The sequence below is a fragment of the Phalangium opilio genome, unplaced genomic scaffold, assembly GCF_054372755.1.
Source record: "Phalangium opilio isolate 3A_F unplaced genomic scaffold, DU_Popi_V2 ptg000360l_1, whole genome shotgun sequence".
NCBI classification, from domain to species: domain Eukaryota; kingdom Metazoa; phylum Arthropoda; class Arachnida; order Opiliones; family Phalangiidae; genus Phalangium; species Phalangium opilio.
Window position 1 is genome coordinate 2,809,290 of NW_028324230.1, and position 9,575 is coordinate 2,818,864.

At 38.4% G+C, this 9,575-nt stretch overlaps 9 non-coding genes and 27 pseudogenes across 9 annotated transcripts; all 36 read left to right on the plus strand.

The window, feature by feature from the left end:
- Window positions 1–12: 12 nt before the first annotated feature.
- On the plus strand, window positions 13–131 carry LOC149599273 (5S ribosomal RNA; annotated as a pseudogene).
- A 137-nt stretch (window positions 132–268) lies between these two features.
- On the plus strand, window positions 269–387 carry LOC149599274 (5S ribosomal RNA). The gene has a single exon (XR_016378305.1). It is a non-coding gene; the product is annotated as a 5S ribosomal RNA (ribosomal RNA).
- A 137-nt stretch (window positions 388–524) lies between these two features.
- Window positions 525–643, plus strand: LOC149599275 (5S ribosomal RNA; annotated as a pseudogene).
- Window positions 644–780: 137 nt separating this feature from the next.
- Window positions 781–899, plus strand: LOC149599276 (5S ribosomal RNA). The gene has a single exon (XR_016378316.1). It is a non-coding gene; the product is annotated as a 5S ribosomal RNA (ribosomal RNA).
- Window positions 900–1,036: 137 nt separating this feature from the next.
- Window positions 1,037–1,155, plus strand: LOC149599277 (5S ribosomal RNA; annotated as a pseudogene).
- Window positions 1,156–1,292: 137 nt separating this feature from the next.
- On the plus strand, window positions 1,293–1,411 carry LOC149599278 (5S ribosomal RNA; annotated as a pseudogene).
- A 137-nt stretch (window positions 1,412–1,548) lies between these two features.
- Window positions 1,549–1,667, plus strand: LOC149599279 (5S ribosomal RNA). Its single transcript, XR_016378327.1, has one exon. It is a non-coding gene; the product is annotated as a 5S ribosomal RNA (ribosomal RNA).
- Window positions 1,668–1,804: 137 nt separating this feature from the next.
- LOC149599280 (5S ribosomal RNA) lies at window positions 1,805–1,923 on the plus strand. The gene has a single exon (XR_016377906.1). It is a non-coding gene; the product is annotated as a 5S ribosomal RNA (ribosomal RNA).
- A 137-nt stretch (window positions 1,924–2,060) lies between these two features.
- Window positions 2,061–2,179, plus strand: LOC149599281 (5S ribosomal RNA; annotated as a pseudogene).
- A 137-nt stretch (window positions 2,180–2,316) lies between these two features.
- LOC149599282 (5S ribosomal RNA) lies at window positions 2,317–2,435 on the plus strand (annotated as a pseudogene).
- Window positions 2,436–2,572: 137 nt separating this feature from the next.
- LOC149599283 (5S ribosomal RNA) lies at window positions 2,573–2,691 on the plus strand (annotated as a pseudogene).
- Window positions 2,692–2,828: 137 nt separating this feature from the next.
- On the plus strand, window positions 2,829–2,947 carry LOC149599284 (5S ribosomal RNA; annotated as a pseudogene).
- A 137-nt stretch (window positions 2,948–3,084) lies between these two features.
- LOC149599285 (5S ribosomal RNA) lies at window positions 3,085–3,203 on the plus strand. Its single transcript, XR_016378338.1, has one exon. It is a non-coding gene; the product is annotated as a 5S ribosomal RNA (ribosomal RNA).
- A 362-nt stretch (window positions 3,204–3,565) lies between these two features.
- LOC149599286 (5S ribosomal RNA) lies at window positions 3,566–3,684 on the plus strand (annotated as a pseudogene).
- A 137-nt stretch (window positions 3,685–3,821) lies between these two features.
- On the plus strand, window positions 3,822–3,940 carry LOC149599287 (5S ribosomal RNA; annotated as a pseudogene).
- A 136-nt stretch (window positions 3,941–4,076) lies between these two features.
- LOC149599288 (5S ribosomal RNA) lies at window positions 4,077–4,195 on the plus strand (annotated as a pseudogene).
- A 137-nt stretch (window positions 4,196–4,332) lies between these two features.
- On the plus strand, window positions 4,333–4,451 carry LOC149599289 (5S ribosomal RNA; annotated as a pseudogene).
- Window positions 4,452–4,588: 137 nt separating this feature from the next.
- On the plus strand, window positions 4,589–4,707 carry LOC149599290 (5S ribosomal RNA; annotated as a pseudogene).
- A 137-nt stretch (window positions 4,708–4,844) lies between these two features.
- On the plus strand, window positions 4,845–4,963 carry LOC149599291 (5S ribosomal RNA; annotated as a pseudogene).
- A 136-nt stretch (window positions 4,964–5,099) lies between these two features.
- Window positions 5,100–5,218, plus strand: LOC149599292 (5S ribosomal RNA; annotated as a pseudogene).
- Window positions 5,219–5,355: 137 nt separating this feature from the next.
- LOC149599293 (5S ribosomal RNA) lies at window positions 5,356–5,474 on the plus strand. Its single transcript, XR_016378349.1, has one exon. It is a non-coding gene; the product is annotated as a 5S ribosomal RNA (ribosomal RNA).
- Window positions 5,475–5,611: 137 nt separating this feature from the next.
- Window positions 5,612–5,730, plus strand: LOC149599294 (5S ribosomal RNA; annotated as a pseudogene).
- Window positions 5,731–5,867: 137 nt separating this feature from the next.
- On the plus strand, window positions 5,868–5,986 carry LOC149599295 (5S ribosomal RNA). The gene has a single exon (XR_016378360.1). It is a non-coding gene; the product is annotated as a 5S ribosomal RNA (ribosomal RNA).
- Window positions 5,987–6,123: 137 nt separating this feature from the next.
- On the plus strand, window positions 6,124–6,242 carry LOC149599296 (5S ribosomal RNA; annotated as a pseudogene).
- Window positions 6,243–6,379: 137 nt separating this feature from the next.
- Window positions 6,380–6,498, plus strand: LOC149599297 (5S ribosomal RNA; annotated as a pseudogene).
- A 137-nt stretch (window positions 6,499–6,635) lies between these two features.
- LOC149599298 (5S ribosomal RNA) lies at window positions 6,636–6,754 on the plus strand. Its single transcript, XR_016378371.1, has one exon. It is a non-coding gene; the product is annotated as a 5S ribosomal RNA (ribosomal RNA).
- A 362-nt stretch (window positions 6,755–7,116) lies between these two features.
- On the plus strand, window positions 7,117–7,235 carry LOC149599299 (5S ribosomal RNA; annotated as a pseudogene).
- Window positions 7,236–7,372: 137 nt separating this feature from the next.
- LOC149599300 (5S ribosomal RNA) lies at window positions 7,373–7,491 on the plus strand (annotated as a pseudogene).
- Window positions 7,492–7,627: 136 nt separating this feature from the next.
- Window positions 7,628–7,746, plus strand: LOC149599301 (5S ribosomal RNA; annotated as a pseudogene).
- A 137-nt stretch (window positions 7,747–7,883) lies between these two features.
- On the plus strand, window positions 7,884–8,002 carry LOC149599302 (5S ribosomal RNA; annotated as a pseudogene).
- Window positions 8,003–8,139: 137 nt separating this feature from the next.
- On the plus strand, window positions 8,140–8,258 carry LOC149599303 (5S ribosomal RNA; annotated as a pseudogene).
- Window positions 8,259–8,395: 137 nt separating this feature from the next.
- Window positions 8,396–8,514, plus strand: LOC149599304 (5S ribosomal RNA; annotated as a pseudogene).
- Window positions 8,515–8,650: 136 nt separating this feature from the next.
- Window positions 8,651–8,769, plus strand: LOC149599305 (5S ribosomal RNA; annotated as a pseudogene).
- A 137-nt stretch (window positions 8,770–8,906) lies between these two features.
- Window positions 8,907–9,025, plus strand: LOC149599306 (5S ribosomal RNA). Its single transcript, XR_016378383.1, has one exon. It is a non-coding gene; the product is annotated as a 5S ribosomal RNA (ribosomal RNA).
- Window positions 9,026–9,162: 137 nt separating this feature from the next.
- Window positions 9,163–9,281, plus strand: LOC149599307 (5S ribosomal RNA; annotated as a pseudogene).
- A 137-nt stretch (window positions 9,282–9,418) lies between these two features.
- Window positions 9,419–9,537, plus strand: LOC149599308 (5S ribosomal RNA; annotated as a pseudogene).
- The last annotated feature ends 38 nt before the right edge of the window (window positions 9,538–9,575 follow it).

Genomic DNA, 9,575 nt, shown 5'->3' on the forward strand with positions numbered 1-9,575 from the left:
TCTAGCACTCTCGGCAACGGCCATATCACGCTGAAAACACCGGTTCTGGTCCGATCACCGAAGTTAAGAAGCGTCGAGCGCAGTCAGTACTTGGGAGGGAGACCACTTAGGAACACTGCGTGCCGTTGGCTTTTTCACTTTATTTTCCTCTTTTAAATTCCAATAGATATGAAAAAAGGAAACATATTTTCTTTTTGTTATTGTTTTAAAAAGATGAAGGTTAATTTGTCTCACTTAATTTAAATTCGAATTATTATCTAGCACTCTCGGCAACGGCCATATCACGCTGAAAACACCGGTTCTCGTCCGATCACCGAAGTTAAGCAGCGTCGAGCGCAGTCAGTACTTGGGAGGGAGACCACTTAGGAACACTGCGTGCCGTTGGCTTTTTCACTTTTTTTTCCTCTTTTAAATTCCAATAGATATGAAAAAAGCAAACATATTTTCTTTTTGTTATTGTTTTAAAAAGATGATGGTTAATTTGTCTCACTTAATTTAAATTCGAAATATTATCTAGCACTCTCGGCAACGGCCATATGACGCTGAAAACACCGGTTCTCGTCCGATTACCGAAGTTAAGAAGCGTCGAGCGCAGTCAGTACTTGGGAGGGAGACCACTTAGGAACACTGCGTGCCGTTGGTTTTTTAATTTTTTTTTCCTCTTTTAAATTCCAATAGATATGAAAAAAGCAAACATATTTTCTTTTTGTTATTGTTTTAAAAAGATGATGGTTAATTTGTCTCACTTAATTTAAATTCGAATTATTATCCAGCACTCTCGGCAACGGCCATATCACGCTGAAAACACCGGTTCTCGTCCGATCACCGAAGTTAAGCAGCGTCGAGCGCAGTCAGTACTTGGGAGGGAGACCACTTAGGAACACTGCGTGCCGTTGGCTTTTTCACTTTTTTTTCCTCTTTTAAATTCCAATAGATATGAAAAAAGCAAACATATTTTCTTTTTGTTATTGTTTTAAAAAGATGATGGTTAATTTGTCTCACTTAATTTAAATTCGAATTATAATCTAGCACTCTCGGCAACGGCCATATGACGCTGAAAACACCGGTTCTCGTCCGATCACCGAAGTTAAGAAGCGTCGAGCGCAGTCAGTACTTGGGAGGGAGACCACTTAGGAACACTGCGTGCCGTTGGCTTTTTCACTTTTTTTTCCTCTTTTAAATTCCAATAGATATGAAAAAAGCAAACATATTTTCTTTTTGTTATTGTTTTAAAAAGATGATGGTTAATTTGTCTCACTTAATTTAAATTCGAAATATTATCTAGCACTCTCGGCAACGGCCATATCACGCTGAAAACACCGGTTCTGGTCCGATCACCGAAGTTAAGAAGCGTCGAGCGCAGTCAGTACTTGGGAGGGAGACCATTTAGGAACACTGCGTGCCGTTGGCTTTTTCACTTTATTTTCCTCTTTTAAATTCCAATAGATATGAAAAAAGGAAACATATTTTCTTTTTGTTATTGTTTTAAAAAGATGAAGGTTAATTTGTCTCACTTAATTTAAATTCGAATTATTATCTAGCACTCTCGGCAACGGCCATATCACGCTGAAAACACCGGTTCTCGTCCGATCACCGAAGTTAAGCAGCGTCGAGCGCAGTCAGTACTTGGGAGGGAGACCACTTAGGAACACTGCGTGCCGTTGGCTTATTCACTTTTTTTTCCTCTTTTAAATTCCTATAGATATGAAAAAAGCAAACATATTTTCTTTTTGTTATTGTTTTAAAAAGATGAAGGTCAATTTGTCTCACTTAATTTAAATTCGAATTATTATCTAGCACTCTCGGCAACGGCCATATCACGCTGAAAACACCGGTTCTCGTCCGATCACCGCAGTTAAGCAGCGTCGGGCGCAGTCAGTACTTGGGAGGGAGACCACTTAGGAACACTGCGTGCCGTTGGCTTTTTCACTTTTTTTTCCTCTTTTAAATTCCAATAGATATGAAAAAAGCAAACATATTTCCTTTTTGTTATTGTTTTAAAAAGATGATGGTTAATTTGTCTCACTTAATTTAAATTCGAAATATTATCTAGCACTCTCGGCAACGGCCATATGACGCTGAAAACACCGGTTCTCGTCCGATTACCGAAGTTAAGAAGCGTCGAGCGCAGTCAGTACTTGGGAGGGAGACCACTTAGGAACACTGCGTGCCGTTGGCTTTTTCACTTTTTTTTCCTCTTTTAAATTCCAATAGATATGAAAAAAGCAAACATATTTTCTTTTTGTTATTGTTTTAAAAAGATGATGGTTAATTTGTCTCACTTAATTTAAATTCGAATTATAATCTAGCACTCTCGGCAACGGCCATATGACGCTGAAAACACCGGTTCTCGTCCGATCACCGAAGTTAAGAAGCGTCGAGCGCAGTCAGTACTTGGGAGGGAGACCACTTAGGAACACTGCGTGCCGTTGGCTTTTTCACTTTTTTTTCCTCTTTTAAATTCCAATAGATATGAAAAAAGCAAACATATTTTCTTTTTGTTATTGTTTTAAAAAGATGATGGTTAATTTGTCTCACTTAATTTAAATTCGAATTATAATCTAGCACTCTCGGCAACGGCCATATGACGCTGAAAACACCGGTTCTCGTCCGATCACCGAAGTTAAGAAGCGTCGAGCGCAGTCAGTACTTGGGAGGGAGACCACTTAGGAACACTGCGTGCCGTTGGCTTTTTCACTTTTTTTTCCTCTTTTAAATTCCAATAGATATGAAAAAAGCAAACATATTTTCTTTTTGTTATTGTTTTAAAAAGATGATGGTTAATTTGTCTCACTTAATTTAAATTCGAAATATTATCTAGCACTCTCGGCATCGGCCATATCACGCTGAAAACACCGGTTCTGGTCCGATCACCGAAGTTAAGAAGCGTCGAGCGCAGTCAGTACTTGGGAGGGAGACCATTTAGGAACACTGCGTGCCGTTGGCTTTTTCACTTTATTTTCCTCTTTTAAATTCCAATAGATATGAAAAAAGGAAACATATTTTCTTTTTGTTATTGTTTTAAAAAGATGAAGGTTAATTTGTCTCACTTAATTTAAATTCGAATTATTATCTAGCACTCTCGGCAACGGCCATATCACGCTGAAAACACCGGTTCTCGTCCGATCACCGAAGTTAAGCAGCGTCGAGCGCAGTCAGTACTTGGGAGGGAGACCACTTAGGAACACTGCGTGCCGTTGGCTTTTTCACTTTTTTTTCCTCTTTTAAATTCCTATAGATATGAAAAAAGCAAACATATTTTCTTTTTGTTATTGTTTTAAAAAGATGAAGGTCAATTTGTCTCACTTAATTTAAATTCGAATTATTATCTAGCACTCTCGGCAACGGCTATATCAAGCTGATAACACCGGTTATCGTCCGATCACCGAAGTTAAGCAGCGTCGAGCGCAGTCAGTACTTGGAAACTCTGCGTGCCGTTGGCTTTTTCACTTTTGTTTCCTCTTTTAAATTCCATCAGATATGAAAAAAGCAAACATATCTTCTTTTTGTTATTGTTTTATAAAGATGAAGGTTAATTGAATTCAAATTATTAAATAGCACTCTCGGCAACGGCCATATCAAGCTGAAAACACCGGTTCTCGTCCGATCACCGAAGTTAAGAAGCGTCGAGCGCAGTCAGTACTTGGGAGGGAGACCACTTAGGAACACTGCGTGCCGTTGGCTTTTTCACTTTTTTTTCCTCTTTTAAATTCCAATAGATATGAAAAAAGCAAACATATTTTCTTTTTGTTATTGTTTTAAAAAGATGAAGGTTAATTTGTCTCACTTAATTTAAATTCGAATTATTAAATAGCACTCTCGGCAACGGCCATATCACGCTGAAAACACCGGTTCTCGTCCGATAACCGAAGTTAAGCAGCGTCGAGCGCAGTCAGTACTTGGGAGTGAGACCACTTAGGAACACTGCGTGCCGTTGGCTTTTTCACTTTTTTTTCCTCTTTTAAATTCCAATAGATATGAAAAAGCAAACATATTTTCTTTTTGTTATGGTTTTAAAAAGATGATGGTTAATTTGTCTCACTTAATTTGAATTCGAATTATTATCTAGCACTCTCGGCAACGGCCATATGACGCTGAAAACACCGGTTCTCGTCCGATTACCGAAGTTAAGAGGCGTCGAGCGCAGTCAGTACTTGGGAGGGAGACCACTTAGGAACACTGCGTGCCGTTGGCTTTTTCACTTTTTTTTCCTCTTTTAAATTCCAATAGATATGAAAAAAGCAAACATATTTTCTTTTTGTTATTGTTTTAAAAAGATGATGGTTAATTTGTCTCACTTAATTTAAATTCGAATTATAATCTAGCACTCTCGGCAACGGCCATATGACGCTGAAAACACCGGTTCTCGTCCGATCACCGAAGTTAAGAAGCGTCGAGCGCAGTCAGTACTTGGGAGGGAGACCACTTAGGAACACTGCGTGCCGTTGGCTTTTTCACTTTTTTTTCCTCTTTTAAATTCCAATAGATATGAAAAAAGCAAACATATTTTCTTTTTGTTATTGTTTTAAAAAGATGATGGTTAATTTGTCTCACTTAATTTAAATTCGAAATATTATCTAGCACTCTCGGCAACGGCCATATGACGCTGAAAACACCGGTTCTCGTCCGATTATCGAAGTTAAGAAGCGTCGAGCGCAGTCAGTACTTGGGAGGGAGACCACTTAGGAACACTGCGTGCCGTTGGCTTTTTCACTTTTTTTTCCTCTTTTAAATTCCAATATATATGAAAAAAGCAAACATATTTTCTTTTTGTTATTGTTTTAAAAAGATGATGGTTAATTTGTCTCACTTAATTTAAATTCGAATTATAATCTAGCACTCTCGGCAACGGCCATATGACGCTGAAAACACCGGTTCTCGTCCGATCACCGAAGTTAAGAAGCGTCGAGCGCAGTCAGTACTTGGGAGGGAGACCACTTAGGAACACTGCGTGCCGTTGGCTTTTTCACTTTTTTTTCCTCTTTAAATTCCAATAGATATGAAAAAAGCAAACATATTTTCATTTTGTTATTGTTTTAAAAAGATGATGGTTAATTTGTCTCACTTAATTTAAATTCGAAATATTATCTAGCACTCTCGGCAACGGCCATATCACGCTGAAAACACCGGTTCTGGTCCGATCACCGAAGTTAAGCAGCGTCGAGCGCAGTCAGTACTTGGGAGGGAGACCATTTAGGAACACTGCGTGCCGTTGGCTTTTTCACTTTATTTTCCTCTTTTAAATTCCAATAGATATGAAAAAAGGAAACATATTTTCTTTTTGTTATTGTTTTAAAAAGATGAAGGTTAATTTGTCTCACTTAATTTAAATTCGAATTATTATCTAGCACTCTCGGCAACGGCCATATCACGCTGAAAACACCGGTTCTCGTCCGATCACCGAAGTTAAGCAGCGTCGAGCGCAGTCAGTACTTGGGAGGGAGACCACTTAGGAACACTGCGTGCCGTTGGCTTTTTCACTTTTTTTTCCTCTTTTAAATTCCAATAGATATGAAAAAAGCAAACATATTTTCTTTTTGTTATTGTTTTAAAAAGATGATGGTTAATTTGTCTCACTTAATTTAAATTCGAAATATTATCTAGCACTCTCGGCAACGTTCATATCACGCTGAAAACACCGGTTCTGGTCCGATCACCGAAGTTAAGATGCGTCGAGCGCAGTCAGTACTTGGGAGGGAGACCACTTAGGAACACTGCGTGCCGTTGGCTTTTTCACTTTATTTTCCTCTTTTAAATTCCAATAGATATGAAAAAAGGAAACATATTTTCTTTTTGTTATTGTTTTAAAAAGATGAAGGTTAATTTGTCTCACTTAATTTAAATTCGAATTATTATCTAGCACTCTCGGCAACGGCCATATCACGCTGAAAACACCGGTTCTCGTCCGATCACCGAAGTTAAGCAGCGTCGAGCGCAGTCAGTACTTGGGAGGGAGACCACTTAGGAACACTGCGTGCCGTTGGCTTTTTCACTTTTTTTTCCTCTTTTAAATTCCAATAGATATGAAAAAAGCAAACATATTTTCTTTTTGTTATTGTTTTAAAAAGATGATGGTTAATTTGTCTCACTTAATTTAAATTCGAATTATAATCTAGCACTCTCGGCAACGGCCATATGACGCTGAAAACACCGGTTCTCGTCCGATCACCGAAGTTAAGAAGCGTCGAGCGCAGTCAGTACTTGGGAGGGAGACCACTTAGGAACACTGCGTGCCGTTGGCTTTTTCACTTTTTTTTCCTCTTTTAAATTCCAATAGATATGAAAAAAGCAAACATATTTTCTTTTTGTTATTGTTTTAAAAAGATGATGGTTAATTTGTCTCACTTAATTTAAATTCGAAATATTATCTAGCACTCTCGGCAACGGCCATATCACGCTGAAAACACCGGTTCTGGTCCGATCACCGAAGTTAAGAAGCGTCGAGCGCAGTCAGTACTTGGGAGGGAGACCATTTAGGAACACTGCGTGCCGTTGGCTTTTTCACTTTATTTTCCTCTTTTAAATTCCAATAGATATGAAAAAAGGAAACATATTTTCTTTTTGTTATTGTTTTAAAAAGATGAAGGTTAATTTGTCTCACTTAATTTAAATTCGAATTATTATCTAGCACTCTCGGCAACGGCCATATCACGCTGAAAACACCGGTTCTCGTCCGATCACCGAAGTTAAGCAGCGTCGAGCGCAGTCAGTACTTGGGAGGGAGACCACTTAGGAACACTGCGTGCCGTTGGCTTTTTCACTTTTTTTTCCTCTTTTAAATTCCTATAGATATGAAAAAAGCAAACATATTTTCTTTTTGTTATTGTTTTAAAAAGATGAAGGTCAATTTGTCTCACTTAATTTAAATTCGAATTATTATCTAGCACTCTCGGCAACGGCTATATCAAGCTGATAACACCGGTTATCGTCCGATCACCGAAGTTAAGCAGCGTCGAGCGCAGTCAGTACTTGGAAACTCTGCGTGCCGTTGGCTTTTTCACTTTTGTTTCCTCTTTTAAATTCCATCAGATATGAAAAAAGCAAACATATCTTCTTTTTGTTATTGTTTTATAAAGATGAAGGTTAATTGAATTCAAATTATTAAATAGCACTCTCGGCAACGGCCATATCAAGCTGAAAACACCGGTTCTCGTCCGATCACCGAAGTTAAGAAGCGTCGAGCGCAGTCAGTACTTGGGAGGGAGACCACTTAGGAACACTGCGTGCCGTTGGCTTTTTCACTTTTTTTTCCTCTTTTAAATTCCAATAGATATGAAAAAAGCAAACATATTTTCTTTTTGTTATTGTTTTAAAAAGATGAAGGTTAATTTGTCTCACTTAATTTAAATTCGAATTATTAAATAGCACTCTCGGCAACGGCCATATCACGCTGAAAACACCGGTTCTCGTCCGATAACCGAAGTTAAGCAGCGTCGAGCGCAGTCAGTACTTGGGAGTGAGACCACTTAGGAACACTGCGTGCCGTTGGCTTTTTCACTTTTTTTTCCTCTTTTAAATTCCAATAGATATGAAAAAGCAAACATATTTTCTTTTTGTTATGGTTTTAAAAAGATGATGGTTAATTTGTCTCACTTAATTTGAATTCGAATTATTATCTAGCACTCTCGGCAACGGCCATATGACGCTGAAAACACCGGTTCTCGTCCGATTACCGAAGTTAAGAGGCGTCGAGCGCAGTCAGTACTTGGGAGGGAGACCACTTAGGAACACTGCGTGCCGTTGGCTTTTTCACTTTTTTTTCCTCTTTTAAATTCCAATAGATATGAAAAAAGCAAACATATTTTCTTTTTGTTATTGTTTTAAAAAGATGATGGTTAATTTGTCTCACTTAATTTAAATTCGAATTATAATCTAGCACTCTCGGCAACGGCCATATGACGCTGAAAACACCGGTTCTCGTCCGATCACCGAAGTTAAGAAGCGTCGAGCGCAGTCAGTACTTGGGAGGGAGACCACTTAGGAACACTGCGTGCCGTTGGCTTTTTCACTTTTTTTTCCTCTTTTAAATTCCAATAGATATGAAAAAAGCAAACATATTTTCTTTTTGTTATTGTTTTAAAAAGATGATGGTTAATTTGTCTCACTTAATTTAAATTCGAAATATTATCTAGCACTCTCGGCAACGGCCATATGACGCTGAAAACACCGGTTCTCGTCCGATTATCGAAGTTAAGAAGCGTCGAGCGCAGTCAGTACTTGGGAGGGAGACCACTTAGGAACACTGCGTGCCGTTGGCTTTTTCACTTTTTTTTCCTCTTTTAAATTCCAATATATATGAAAAAAGCAAACATATTTTCTTTTTGTTATTGTTTTAAAAAGATGATGGTTAATTTGTCTCACTTAATTTAAATTCGAATTATAATCTAGCACTCTCGGCAACGGCCATATGACGCTGAAAACACCGGTTCTCGTCCGATCACCGAAGTTAAGAAGCGTCGAGCGCAGTCAGTACTTGGGAGGGAGACCACTTAGGAACACTGCGTGCCGTTGGCTTTTTCACTTTTTTTTCCTCTTTAAATTCCAATAGATATGAAAAAAGCAAACATATTTTCATTTTGTTATTGTTTTAAAAAGATGATGGTTAATTTGTCTCACTTAATTTAAATTCGAAATATTATCTAGCACTCTCGGCAACGGCCATATCACGCTGAAAACACCGGTTCTGGTCCGATCACCGAAGTTAAGCAGCGTCGAGCGCAGTCAGTACTTGGGAGGGAGACCATTTAGGAACACTGCGTGCCGTTGGCTTTTTCACTTTATTTTCCTCTTTTAAATTCCAATAGATATGAAAAAAGGAAACATATTTTCTTTTTGTTATTGTTTTAAAAAGATGAAGGTTAATTTGTCTCACTTAATTTAAATTCGAATTATTATCTAGCACTCTCGGCAACGGCCATATCACGCTGAAAACACCGGTTCTCGTCCGATCACCGAAGTTAAGCAGCGTCGAGCGCAGTCAGTACTTGGGAGGGAGACCACTTAGGAACACTGCGTGCCGTTGGCTTTTTCACTTTTTTTTCCTCTTTTAAATTCCTATAGATATGAAAAAAGCAAACATATTTTCATTTTGTTATTGTTTTAAAAAGATGAAGGTCAATTTGTCTCACTTAATTTAAATTCGAATTATTATCTAGCACTCTCGGCAACGGCCATATGACGCTGAAAACACCGGTTCTCGTCCGATTACCGAAGTTAAGAAGCGTCGAGCGCAGTCAGTACTTGGGAGGGAGACCACTTAGGAACACTGCGTGCCGTTGGCTTTTTCACTTTTTTTTCCTCTTTTAAATTCCAATAGATATGAAAAAAGCAAACATATTTTCTTTTTGTTATTGTTTTAAAAAGATGATGGTTAATTTGTCTCACTTAATTTAAATTCGAATTATAATCTAGCACTCTCGGCAACGGCCATATGACGCTGAAAACACCGGTTCTCGTCCGATCACCGAAGTTAAGAAGCGTCGAGCGCAGTCAGTACTTGGGAGGGAGACCACTTAGGAACACTGCGTGCCGTTGGCTTTTTCACTTTTTTTTCCTCTTTTAAATTCCAATAGATA